At 38.2% G+C, this 14,552-nt stretch overlaps 1 protein-coding gene across 2 annotated transcripts in view; it reads left to right on the top strand.

Annotated features, from left to right (window-relative positions):
* The first annotated feature begins 12,200 nt into the window (after positions 1-12,200).
* The window catches only part of LOC145673550 (putative ATP-dependent RNA helicase DDX60), a 113,568-nt gene continuing 111,216 nt past the window's right edge, over positions 12,201-14,552 (top strand). The window contains exon 1 of one of the 2 annotated variants that reach the window (XM_081743368.1): positions 12,201-12,540. The gene's annotated coding sequence lies outside the window, so the exon portion shown is untranslated. The remainder of the gene's footprint in view (positions 12,541-14,552) is intronic. The other variant, XM_081743369.1, reaches the window with a different exon arrangement.

Here is a 14,552-nt window from a genome sequence, read left to right as displayed (position 1 = left end):
TACATCTGACGTGTTGCCAACTACAGGTGTTTCCATTTTTCTGATCACCACCTGTAAGAAGTTGGTTAACAAGGGCATTGTCACGGACGAGTGCTCGCTGAACTTAACATTGTAAACAGCCATGAGTTTTTCACAGAAAAAAAAAAATGGCTGGACATAAGCAAACCACATTGTCCTAATTGACCAGCTCATGATGGAAGCATAATTGTATTATTGATAAATGGTTAAATGTCTTTTGCACAGGTTGCCACAAAATGAAATCGCCAGTATATAGTCCTTCTCAATATCCTCTCGATTTAATCCGGGGAACTAAATACTTCAGGGGATCTGAATGTTAGTGCAGATGAAACGATATACCTTGACTCTCCTAGTATTAAGATAGAGGAACCGCCAGCTTGTGGCTGCGTAATGATGCCATTGGCAACATGCAATCCGGCAGTGACTGAACTAATCACTGCGGCAGCGAACGCAGGAACATGTGAAAAACCGCAACCTTATCCTAGAACTTCATTTACTGAGATAAATGAATGAGAGACCACCGGGAGTTGATCCGAAGACTAGCGAACGAATTAAATTTAGCAGAAGAGTTAAAAAGAGCAGAATTAATTGTTGCAGGTCAAGTAGACCCTCGCGGAACTATTGAATTAGGATCTACTCTAAATGTCATTCGCAATACAGGATCGAACCTAGTTCCGAGGAGTGAAACAAATAGAATTTTTAGAAAATAAGTCAAACGAAACAGTCGAGTACTAATACTATAAAAGAATAAATTTCTTCACACGAATCTGAAGGCATAGAAGCAATTTTCCAATTAAATATGAACCATCCGAGATTCCTGACCAGTCTCTTCCTGGACAGTCTGGACTGGAACCCGTTTATGCTAATATTAGTAGTGCACCTGTAGACGCTAATATGAACGAAGAACCTATTTATGCGCATATTGACGTTGAAAATCAAAACGAGAGTAAAGTGAATGATTTGCTTTCCTTGAGTCAGAGTAGAGATGATGAAAGTGTAGACCAAATTAAAAAGTCGTTAGAGACAGGATTTTCACCATTGGTAGGGACCTTAATTCGACCTTAGGTTAAGCAAATGAGAAATAAGAAAATGCAAGTTATAGTATTGCGTCGTCCAGACGTGGGTGACGAGACAATAAGTCTTGTTTTTCAAAGCGATCCTTCAACTGTTATAGAGGGCCTGCGCCCTACAAAATTGGTGCTAGGAAAATTTGATGTAGACATACAAACGGAAGCCTTGACAAAAAGAGATGTTAGTGTGCAGACAGACTATAGGTTTCCTAAAATGATACGCATCGAAACGAACCCAGACCTTAAGGTCCTACGTTCCGCTGCTTCCCTATTATGTTTGACAAGAACATCCCGTTGGAACAAAAATTAAAGCATCTAGGGGAAATTGATAATTTACTTAGCTCCGTTAAGAGCGTAAGATGGTCAAATAGCGACATTAGTAATGAAGATTCAGACGATGACCAGTCTTTTCAAGACGAGTGGTTGGGCTACGAATTACAGCAATTAGAAAGAGAAAACTCTCTTTCCGAAGAGGAAACGGAAAATCTACCTTCAAGTATCTAATCTTGGCACAGATATTACCTCACAACGATGAGAAACCATTCTCTTTAGGGAGCCCTGACGGAGATATCTCCTATCATCATTGGGATCCAGCGATCGCCTCAACACCTCAACGAACGATGCAGTACCTTTTACCTAACGACAAGAAAGATATCGATGGCTTTTCCACTTCTGCGAAGAGCATTCCTTCCCAAGAGATTAGAGAAGATAGTACTGTAACACTACCCCTACTCACCCTGGTAGTAGTAGTAGTCAGATGGGCAGCGTAAATGAAGAAAAAGAAGAAAATAGTGATTCGTGGTCCGAAAGCCGATTGTTTGACAACGTACAAAGAATATTCGATTATGTCAAGTATGGTGAGTCGGTCGTTTGTTTAGGAGAAAATGAGGAAGAAAAATCTTCCGGACTCCCCCTCATCGCCAGAGTATAGCTAATAATAGAAGATCATAATACTACAGGTAGAAATTTAGCCTCTTTAGGGAATAATTTATCATCTACAAGTAATACTAGTTCTAAACGTAATGATAAGGAATCTCCAGCAACTAAATAAATAAAAAAAAAAAAAAAATAACGAGACAGAGGGACAGATTCCTTTCCAAATAGTGTTCATTTCTCCAGTTAGTAGAGTCGGCCGTCTCACTGAAATTGAAACTAATAAGGTTCAAAACTTTGCATCTAGTTCACACTACGGTACAGATTTATAAGTTAAACACTTAAGTGGTTTAGAAACTTCTTTAAGTTCAGATTACGTCGAGCCTTGGTCTTCTCTAAAACACCCCGTAGAAATGAAAAATGAAATCCCCTCACATACAGATAAAAGTTACAGTGATCAGAAATTGGTCATACCTTCTCCAGAAGTTAGTTCTAAAGAGAAGAATAATTTTAGTGTAAAATCCGAGAAAGAATTTAAAACTAGCCCAGCCAGGAGGCCGCCCTGTCCACCAAGCTTAGAAAAACCTGTTTCAAATTTACTGTTGTCAGGTCACATTCGTTCTCCACATGAGGGCGATGATAAAACTCTTAGTACCACGAAACATAATAAAAGAGAATTTCTTATCTATTCAAATGTTAAGATACCGCGTCTTTTAGCCGGTAGATATGTGTCCGTAGAAATTTTCTTACAATTCTACGAAAGGGTAGCTAACATATACAATTGGACTAACACACAAATGAAAAATTACCTGTCTGACTGCCTTACAGGCAGTAGCGTCTCCTGGCGTGGATGTTAGGGTGTTGGCAAGAAAAGAAAAATATATTAACCCTCACAACCATAGGCGATACTAGTGGGGGAACACCCCTCTTCCCAGGAGCAAAGATGGGCCCACCCACATTTTTTTACTGATCAAAAATATTGTGATAAAGTTATCTCAATTTACGCATAACTATTTTAGTGGCATTCGCATTCAGCATACGAGTATTTAATAGTGACTATACTTTGCCCACCCATCGATTTCCTGAATATAGTCTGTACCTGGAAGTTATCGCAATTTTCGAAAGTAAGAAACCATGATCGTCACTGCATAATGTCCTATTTACGTCAACCTATAAATAACAATTTAATCGTAACAATTTAGTCTGGAAATTATAAAAAGCAATCAAGGAGGATGTTATTACGTAAGGAATATATTTAATTATAATAATTATATTATAAGTAAATATGCCCTCAAAATATGAAACTGAAAATCAAAAAACAAGCAATTATTTACTTACAATTACGTGAATTTCAGCTCAAGTCGTCTTTCTTTGCGTAGAAACCTCTGGATTACTACTTTAGAAACAGTAATAGGGGCCCGAAACCGTAAGTCTTGAAGATGACTCACTAACGACAAAGTAAATGAAAATTAGGGAAATAAAAAGGCCGAATGGAAAACCGTTCTGTAGCTTAACGTCCAGACTTTTTTTTTTTTTTGCATTAACTGACACTTCCAACACAACTTGGATCGAGAAAAAAAATTATGTTTCTTTTTACCGTACTCGTTACACGTATTTTAGGAGTCGATTGCACCATTAACTTTTGAATTGAATGATATGTTTAGCAATAAAAAAGTGGATAGATCATACCCCCTCTCACCCCAAAAAATGTCCGTATTGCTATAAAATATCTGTACATCCACAAATAAATCTACAGACTTGGCAATGCCTGAGAAACAGACTCAAGACGTTGATTTCCTGCCCAACGCCTTGGATCACACAAGCACGAGGTGAGGAACATGAAGCGCATGCACAATAGGAGTCTTCTAAAGCAGTGAAAATTTAGCCAAAGCGTTCCCAACGACTTACTCGCAGTTGTCTCCTCAAAACATTACGGAAACCGCACAGCACTTCTCTGTTCTTTTGCACTTCAACAGTTGATTCTGTTTCGTTGAAAATAAAAAAATCCACTTCTGACGATCCGTTTAATTAAATTAAAATACTCTTTTCTTCGTTTTTCGTTGGGCGTTAACACACGACTTTCACACTCAGAGAAGACGTTACTGCTTACAGGTAATGCGTACGAGTGGACCCTAGTGGAGAAAAGATCTGAACCTGAAATGAGTTACCTTGTAATGAAGGATAAGCTAAAATCTCCTTCCCCGGATATTGCATATCGCGCTAACTTAGAATATAGTATAGCAAGTAGACAACAGAAACCAGGATAAAATAGTGTAGCATTCTTGTACACGTTAATGAAGGACCTTAGGCAGTACGTACGTGGACATCTAGATCGATTGGAATTGTTGAACAAACTCTGGGCGTCTGTTACCAGATGTACTAAATGTCGAGGATTGCTTACGAAAATACGAATCAGCCAAAAGATACGTAGTGGTGAAGATGTGCTATGGCCATTGGGTTTGGCAGTAATGTAAGGAAAATATGCGGCCCGATCGTGCTCTAATTTGTTCTTATTCTTTAGACTACATTTTCACAAAAAAGGACAGGAAATGCTATCAGAATACCCAAGAACACCCATGTTAATGACTACGGAATAGAGATGGGTCATGATCAGCTTAGTAATGATAGAATCAAGATAGGAGGCCGTTGGACGTCAGCTCTCATAGACAGTAGAGCTCAAATAACGTGCGTATCTAAAATAATACATAAAATAAATATATTTCTCATAAATTCCCTATTGCTGACAGATTGAATGGCTATGTAAAGATAAAAGGAATAGACTCTGCGCCATCGGATTACCTGCCTCAACTGATGTACAACAAATGTTACATTATATATTATCCGTAACTCGTGATATGCTGCAACACATTAAAGCCTCAAAATAGTTGGGGAAGCGAATATTCCAGAAGTTATGTAGCCCTATTGCGTACATGGAAACGAAAATGAAAATGAAATCTTTGAGTTTTACGTCCCACGGTTATGCCGGTTAGGCTAAAGGAGACGGTGATGATGAGTAATGAGTGAAATGAATAAAGTGGGAGGAAACGGGAGAACCCCGAGAAAACCCACGCACACTTCATGGAAACGAAAACACAATAATTATAACTATGCTAAATTACTATAGACTGCCAGTTGCTCATTCAGGGAATTTATGAAGTTAACTTTATCGCAATAATTTTATACAAACTAGATAATCAATAATAATAATAATAATAATAATAATAATAATAATAATAATAATAATAATAATAATAATAATAATAATAATAATAATAATAATTATTATTATTATTATTATTATTATTATTATTATTATTATTATTATTATTATTATTATATTTCAAGTACAATCAAATATCACGACATTAATTATTAGTTTTAATTACCTGAATTGAGCTGAAAATTAAATCTTGATCTCGAAAGATTAACTATTAAGTTTATGCGTCCTGTACCTTTTTAAAGTAATAAATGCTGGAATTGGTTTCATGGCTATTTCTGACTGAATACCTTCTTCAAAATAATATTAAAAATCATAGAAATTTTTTTGAGACATTCGAGTCGAGTCGAGATTTTTACGTGCAGTCTCGACTCGACTCGAATTTTACAAAGTGTATCTGGACTCGTGCGCATCTCTAAAAACGGGAAATTAAAATATATAAGAAGGGGGAACGAGTGTAAGAAAATTTAGTAAACTGGAGAAATAACATATTATTCTGTCCAAGAAAGAAGGGCTTAAGGTAAGAATTGTCTAAGACTGCAAATATGTCTTCAGTATTGGAGGGGACGGGTAAGACCGTTCCCACAATTTTTTATTCATTTATCTTTTTAAAGCAATGTTCAAAATATATATGAAGTTGAAAAACAATGCTACGAAGGATCAGGGCAGCAGAATTGTCTTCAGTATTGGGAGGCGGGTAGATTTGAGGCTTATTCTCGGGAGGTGAGATGATACTCATATTACGGTAGATGAATCTGATTTCTGAGGTGAACCTGTTGGAGGCCTATATTACACAGCCAGGGACATCAATTTCATCTCACCTTCTTTTGTGGAAGTCAGATACAGATCATCACATTTCTTCCCCCAAAATTCAAATCTGATTATTGGGGGGAAGAACAGTCCCTCACTTCCAATATTGGGGGACATCTCATCCTCATCCCCCCGGGGTTTGCGGCAGTGGCTGTAATATTTCAAAACCCGGAGCCGTTTAAGATGAATTGGTTTTGAACCAATCAAACACAGATCTAACAATTCCCTTATTTCAATTTACACTAATTGAACATCCTGTAATTGCCTGTGAGGTCAGAGTTAAAGCTGTTTAGTCTCGAATAGGTGTCGTGATTCCCTTCTCGAAAAGAGTATATTTCTAGTGCTTCGTCTTGTCGAAATTGTCTGCCTCGTCTTGTTTCGTGGACAACCCTTAACCCTAATCTTTTCTTATGCCTGCACTGCACTTAGGAGTAGTAATTCGCCTAAGTCCAGACTGAAATGAAGACAGACTATCGAACTGGATCTCCCGGGGCCCTGACTGGAAAAGCAGTTTAAGAGCCCCGCGGTAGGACTCATATACTAGTACATCCAGTATGCAAAATGTGTAATTGTGGGGTTGCCAAATTTCGTAAACGAAAAACCGGGAGACCAATCTCAGGCTATATATAAGGTTAGGGTTCGTACTTACTTGGTCAAAATAACTAAATTACCTGTATTTTCCCAGTTACTACTCACAATTTACCAGTTCATTCTATACACAGTTAACACAAATCAAGCCCCATATGGGTATATAAAGAGTGCGAAAAGGTATTGCGTGAAAAGCGAAGAATTCCTTATTCTGAATCCTGATTTGTTGTGTTTAATAGGTTCTAAATATTGAGTCATAATTACAACACACCCTAACATTTATGATTGAAGAGACACTTTTCTTTGTTGCGTCATCACCTGAGCCAGAAACACTACCCTAAAAGTATAATTTAGCATTTAGCAAGAAACAATACATTTAGGCTAATTCAGAACGATAAATAAAAACTAAATCTCTTGAATTACTTAAAAAGTTTAGCTGAAAACAAAATCCACTATCAAAATTAAATAAGCCTTTATGTGTTTAACTGCCACTTCTTGTGTTAGAGTAAGTTGTTACGGAATTTCAGCCTGAAAGTTGCTGAAAATTTTGTCAGATAAAGGAAAACATATATAAATCCTAAATTATTGAATACTTGCACAGCATCTTTAGAAATATTTATCCATATATGGGAAAATATGTTAAAGACAACTCAGCTCTCAGAAGAAATTGTGCCTAAGAAGACGGCAAACATTCAGCAACTGAGAGCAGTACCGCCATTGTTGATGAAAGTTCCAACAATGAAGTAGTTTCGCTCTGCCAATTCGACAGTTTAATGTAATAGGAACCTTTCTACAAAAAATTAGTTTTTCCTTGTTTTTCGTATTTGATTTTAGTTTTTGATAGGGTCTAATCCAAAATGCATTTTATTTTGTCAAACATTTTTTACAAGGAAATTTGACTTATAATCATTTCACAGAAAGAAACATTCGACCCAGGGGCTGCTAAATATGCCATTCGAACTGGCATTGGTCGCTGGAAGTGTGACGTCACGCGGAAGAGAGGAAATCGCGTCTTCTGCTTTTAGCATATACTTTTTGTATACTCCGAGCATATTCTAATTTAATTTGATTGTTGAAACTACATAAAGACAAAAACATTACTAATTCTAACACTACAAATACGCAGGGTAAATTGCTATATTATAATAAATTTATATTAATGTTATCATCCACTCATTGTTGTTGTTTTATGAATATTGATAGGAAATGTTAGTGATAATTCTAATTGCAGCCCTCAGAAGTCACAGAACCCGGAACGCATTGATTGTTTTCCTTGCACTGTGTTTCTTCATTGTTTGGACTTTTATTTTATTTTATTTTATTTTATTTTTTTAGGTTGAGATTGCTCAAATAAATGTTCTTGTTTTTACGTGTTTCTACTATATTTTGGGTTTAGTTCGCGGAAAATGTGCCCGAACAAAATTCGTAAGCGCGAGTGCCAGGAGGCTAATTACTGCAAGTCTCATTCAAGGATCTGAGCCAGAACCTAACTAAGCACAAGCCTGGATGAAGGGTGTGAGCCCAAGCAAAAATGAGTACAAGCCCTACTAACGCCAGTGAGTTCGAGTCCCACTGAGTGTTGAAGTCTGAGCCCAAGTAAGCGCTTGCCCGAAAGAGATCAGAGAGCACGAGCTCCAAGGAACATAGTTAGTGCAAGCCTCATTGAAAGATATGAGCCCGGGGCTAAATAAGCACGAGCTTCAACGAGAATAATGAGCACGAGCACACTAAAGGTAATGAACCCGAGCCCACATTAGTGAAAACCGCGCTGGTATCAGAGAGCTCGAGTTATATTGATGGTACTGAGATCGAGCCCAGCTGACGGAAGTGAACCAACACAAGTGAGCACGAGTCCAATCCAGATTAGTGTGCCCGAATCCAAGCAAGTGCGTGACCGAAGGAGACTAGAGAGCGCGAGTTCCAAGGAGCCTAGTGAGTTCGAACCTCATTAAAGAATGTGAGTTCTAGACCAAGAAAGCTCAAACCTCAACGAGAATAAATAGCGTGAGCCCCAATGAAAATATGGAAACCGAGCCCGCATTAATACTCACTTCTGTCAGTGAGTTTGAGCCCCATTGATGAGTGAGCTCGAGCCCAGTTGACGGAAGATAGCACGCGCGAGTGAGCAAGAGTCTAATTAAGGTTAGTGACCCCAAACCTAACTAATCGTGTGCTCGCTCGAAATAGATTAGGATGCGCGATCTCCAAGGAGTCTAGTGAGAGTGAGCCTCACTCGAAGATGTGAGACCGAGACCGAGTAAACGAGAGCCTCATTGAAGGATATGAGCCCGAGCTTGAGTAAGAGCGAGCCTTAACGAGAATAGTGAACGCTTTCCCCACTGAAAGTAATAAACTAATTGCAAGCCCCACTGACGTCATTGAGCACGAGGTCATTAATGGTAGTGACCCTTACTCTAGTTCAGATTAGTAAGCCCGAACTTTATTGAGTGTAGTGAGCCCAAACCCAATAAACGTGTACCCCAATGAAATGAAATGAAATCTTTAAGTTTTACGTCCCACAGTTATGCTGGTTAGACTAAAGGGGACGGTAATTATGAGAAATGAATGAAATGGTGGAATAAAGAAAGTGGGAATAATTGGGAGAACCCCGAGAAACCCACGAGCACGGTGTTTGTCCACCACAAAGTCCATACGGCGCGAGCTGGGATTGAACCAGGGACCGCAAGCACCGGAGGTGAACGCGCCTCCACCCCGAATGAAATTAGTGAGCACGAGCTCCCAGCAGTCTAGTGAGTGTGATCAGGGCCGGATTTAGGGGCTGCACCTGTGACACGTGCACCCCTTCGTTGTAAATATACACTATCTAAAATGAGAAGCTAGCAGTGAAAATAGCAACTCTTTCCGTAACTTTCTGCCATTATTTTTCGGTTTGGGGCTTAAGAGAAAGCAGAGCTTTGCAAAAGCAATACATTAAGTCGATTTTCTGAAGGTTGAAGGAAAAGGATTCACCAAATAAAAACAATATAACATTTGTCAAGTAGGACAAAAATCATGCGACCTTCCTTAAAATACTCCCCCCTCCCCCCGTTCTATCAGCATTGTCAAGGGTAAAGAATATTGTCACATGTCACTTTGAAGAGTTTCAGTGTGATTGGTTAGTTTGGTAATTATTGGTGCATCCCCGCTCAGAAAATCCTGGATCCCACGCTGAGTGTGATCCTTATTGTAGGATGAGTCCTAGCCCAAGTGAGCACGAGCCTCAACGGAAATAAGAATGCGAGCCCCATTGAAGGTAACGAACACGAATCCATAAACTTCATATGTAACCATTTTAAACGTTAAAGTGAATATTTAAATAAGAAAACACGCAATGAACACTACATGTTGGCATACGGAAAACCTAGTGTTGATGGAGCATTACTGGCGGAAAAGAGAGTAGCCAATCAGGTTTGTCTCGATTATGTTTTTGGCTTCACCGAGTTATGGGGAAAATGGGCAAATCCTCTCTTCTAACGTTTTTACTCGTCCTACAGGATCTGCATCCATGACTCTAGTTATTTAAATTTCTACAAGTTCTTCATATATGTTTGAAAAATAAATAATTTTCTCTTAACCTTTTAGTTCTGTTCGTTCTTAACAATTCCATGCCAATTCGATATATGCAGAGAAGAAATTGCATGAGGGCGGAACTTTTTTTTCTTACAGGTAGCTTATGAAGTTCGTGTTGTAAGTCTGCCTCATAAACTTTCGGTAAGAAATAAATAGAATAAATATTAGCATTGTTATATCGATTCTATCTGCGCGTTACACCGAGAAACTCACTGTCGTTGTACCAACAACATTTTAGGAAAGGGGTGCTATGTTATACATGGAGTCTTCCTTTCTCAATTCGGACATTGAGCAACAACAAAGTTATTTTTATTCATTTTTGTCTCAATAATTACCCTTTCTTTATAAATTTCACGCATCGACACCGCTCACTGTATTCCCTACAATATGTTTGTTTCGTGCTCTCTTCCACGTGACGTCACGTCGCGCAAGAATTCTGGGTAATTTTTTCTCTCGATAGCAGAAAATGTGCTACCTGTAATACTCTATATACATTGCATTCGACCTCTGATGTCAGAAATGTTCGTATCTAAAAGAGAGAGAGAGAGAGAGAGAGAGAGAGAGAGAGAGAGAGAGAGAAATAGATGTTCCTTTGACACTAAGTCGTCGAATTGAAGTATAAAATAACTAGTAGTTAAAGCCCGTCAAAAGGAAAAATACGTTCTTTGCTATTGATAGTAATATGCCTCCTCTTGAATATTTTTAAAAAATCCTTTTTTCTCCTCTCGAAGCTGAACAACCCACAGGGCGAAAGAATGGGTGTGATTTTCCAACTCCCTGTCGCTTTTTAAAAATTAAAATTAACTGGCTACACAAATCATCCGAAAACATTCCGTTTTTAAATAATTCATACTAGTTCTTGCAGGTCGATTTTTATTTCAATCTGAAGAATGAAAACCGGGACAAACAGGCGTCTCGAAACCCTTCTTCGGGATAGTTAATTACTTCATTGAAAAAGGGGACGTCTGGCAACCCTATGTAATTATCCTAGCCCTACTGATAACATTAATTCAATTACTGTAATTTAGAAAAGAGGACCTATTCTGCTTGCTCTATTGTATATTCAAGATATAGTGATCATCAGAATTGAACGAGACAGATGTGTCATGTTTTCTAAATGCTATTTCTGTGAAACATCGCAGTAACCAAGGATCTTATAAAATGGAGGATCTGCCCATACAACAAAATCGAGAAGCCATACGTCACTGCTTCGCCACACCTACACTGCCCACTCCATGCCACTAAGATCGCAATGTTTCGAGCCAACAATCATGGCGGAAACGATAGTAGCCAATCAGACGTTCCGGTTCAGATGATGCTCAGTTGTTTCTTGGCGTCATTGAGTTCATATGATGAAGATACGTATGGGCAGATCCTCTATTTTATAACATCCTTAGCAGTAACCTAAGGGAAGGAGCCCGTAAGGTTGTGACAGTAGCGTACGCAGGAATTTATTTCGGGGGTTCAAACTCAATATGAGGGTATTTTATATTAAAAGCCCTAAAATTGCCCCTAAAATTAGGCTAAATATACACGAAAGTCGAAATTTCGGGGGTCCAGACTCCCAGAACCCACCCCCTGCGTACGTCCCTGGGTAGTCCTTCAGGACATAGAAAGATCTACAGTTATCTTTCTTATGTCTGTGGGCATACTCAGTGACGTGCATCTGATGTTCACCCGAATTTCGTGGATCTTTTCGTTACTTACAAAAAAAAATAATAAAAATAAAATAAAATAAATAAAATAATAAAAAAAAATATATAAAAAAAGCTGGGGACCTGTCGGTGACTACGGCCCTGGATAGACAGAGACTGAAGACACATGGTGACCCATTCTCTAATCCTTGGAAAAAGAACGGAGTGTAGTACAATGCAAAAATTAGAAAAATCAATTACCGATTTACTGCAAACTAAATATACCGATTTATTGCAAACTAAAATGCAAGGTTTGACTGCAACCTTGCTGTTGTATTGGCTTAGCGCAAGCCGGTATGGAATGTGGCCATGATATAATCCTGAGGGGAAGTTATTGTATGAAATCGGGATAATCCCGTTTTTTGAGCGGTGAAAAACGTTTGCATTTGCATTTTAGACATTTGGATTTCTTGTGCAATGTGCAGTGATAACGCTTGACATTGAGTGACTTTTAATCTAGTCTGTGGGATTGGTTGCAGAGAGAAAGTAAGAAGCAGAAAGCTGAGCAAAGATAATTTATTTATCAGAGTTTGAAATCAAATCAAGAAAGTCGACCTTTAGCCTAATCGTTGGCGTTTGTGCATACATATGCTGAATTAATTGTGCAAAATAGCTCATGTTGGTAGACATTTATCTGGCACGGAGCTTATGGTTTTACTACAACCTATTTACGGTATGAATAGTTTTTGTAGGCACTAAGGTAAGTGAAATGTGAAGGTATACAGTTGTCTAGAAAATCGTGAACAGTTGTTCAAATTAAGAATATGAGTGCAACGAAATACTATCTTTTTTTAAAAGGAACATTTTTTGCGAATAGCTCAAGTTTAGGCACTCCATTCGAAATAGTTGTTGAAAAATTGTAATTCTTTCATTAATTTACTTTTTATTGTCTGCTGAAAGATTTGCACTGGGCGATATGAAAATACCTCACTTGGTATAGGTAAAATTCAAAGGGGCCACCAGAAATAATTGTTGAAAAATTACAATTCTTGATGCAGTTTTACTATACGGATCCACAGATTATATAAAATGTACGAAAAAATGTGGGGAAGTCTGCCCATTATATGTTGAGAACCGAGAACAGAACCCAACGAACCCTTTCGGGGCTTCTAACCCGTTCCTACTCATACTGCTACCCTTACTCCTATTCCTATTACTACTTATACTATGGATCCGTATAGTAATACTGCACGCAATTCTTTTTCGATTTGTATATAAGTGCAGTTTCTGGATGTACGGCATGAGAACTACAGTGTAAAAGAGCAAACCAACCACGAATGCTATCTAACCGAGTCAGAATAGGGCGAAGCTCGTGCGTCCGAAGGGAGCTGGCGGGTCAGCGATGGTGGATATACGCGTAAGCGAAGACAGTGAAAAAGAAATGGATTTTGGCAGATACGCGCGTTTCAGTAGCAATTGTCATGGCTTTGCACTAGTAACGTTCCGCATTAAACATAGAATACAGCTTCAAAACATAAGCATAAAGTACACTATGGAGAAATACACCGCCGGCGGAAAATGACATCTAACAGGTTCATCTTTCATATGCACTCACTCACTTTATCCACCGTAAAGCACTTGTAATTTACACTAGTAACCCTACACTTGTAAACCTGTGAAATACAGCTGTATTGTATAAAATTTTGTCGCCTGCACAAATATGTTCTTTATCAATGTATCTTTTCATACAAAGTATTCAATTTCGCCTTTAAATCATACAAAATATTGTGCGCCAAAACTTCACCAGAAGGAAAAATTATTTTTGTTTGCTTAATTCCTCGTGCAGTTTTACTATAGAAATCCATTGTATAAGTAGTAGTAGTAGGAACGGGTTACAAGCCCCGCAGGGGTAGTTGGGTTCTGTTCTCAAGATGAAATGGGCAAATTAAAAGACGCCCATATTTTTCTTTACAGTTTACAATCTGTTTATCCGTAAATATTAAAACTGCACCAATTTCCTTTTTATTGTCTCCGAAAGATTTGTGCTGGGCGACACAACAATACTTAGGATATATGAAATTTAAGGTCACCGTAAGTAGTTGTTCAAAAATTACAATTATTGGCATTACTCGAACAGACGGTTCTACCAAATTTTGACACATTTCTTACATTTTCAGGTTAGGTTAGACCGTATTTCGTTTAGCAGAGCATGCACTAAATCACGAACTCCATTACTACTTGCATATTGACTTCAGGAAACCTCAGTATAAGTACGGTGTGGACGTATGGCACACAACCTACAGTACATAAAACACGAACCCACTTGCGCTAGGTGGCCGCTAAAAAGCACGAGCGTGTCAGGGCAGGATAGGAGCAGGTTGCTTGAGTGATAGGGAGGGGTTGCGTCTGAAGGGAGCAGGCGCTTTAGCGACTTGGGTGTATACAAAAACGAGTATAGTGGAAGAGCACACTTACACGTACATTACTGTTAATATCACTCAAAATTCATTTCAATATTATGTATACTGACAGTAATTACATATATTCACACTCCCATTTCTTCATGAAAAATGTTTACATCGTATTTATCTATAAATTTTCTATTTGTTAGAACCGTCTCCTCGAATGAACCCTTAACTTGTGCTAGGTGGTCAATAAAGTCAGGAATGAATTCGAATTACTTGGGACCGGATTTTTTTTTCCAAAGAATTCAATTATTTCATAACTATAGCTTAATTTTGGTTTGGTTCGTTAGGTTAGGTACATTACGTT

The sequence above is a fragment of the Thermobia domestica genome, chromosome 16, assembly GCF_964235325.1.
Source record: "Thermobia domestica chromosome 16, izTheDome1.hap1.1, whole genome shotgun sequence".
Classification (NCBI taxonomy): Eukaryota; Metazoa; Arthropoda; class Insecta; order Zygentoma; family Lepismatidae; genus Thermobia; species Thermobia domestica.
The sequence above is the reverse complement of the archived record's forward strand: the minus strand, read 5'-3'. Positions and strand labels throughout refer to the sequence as shown.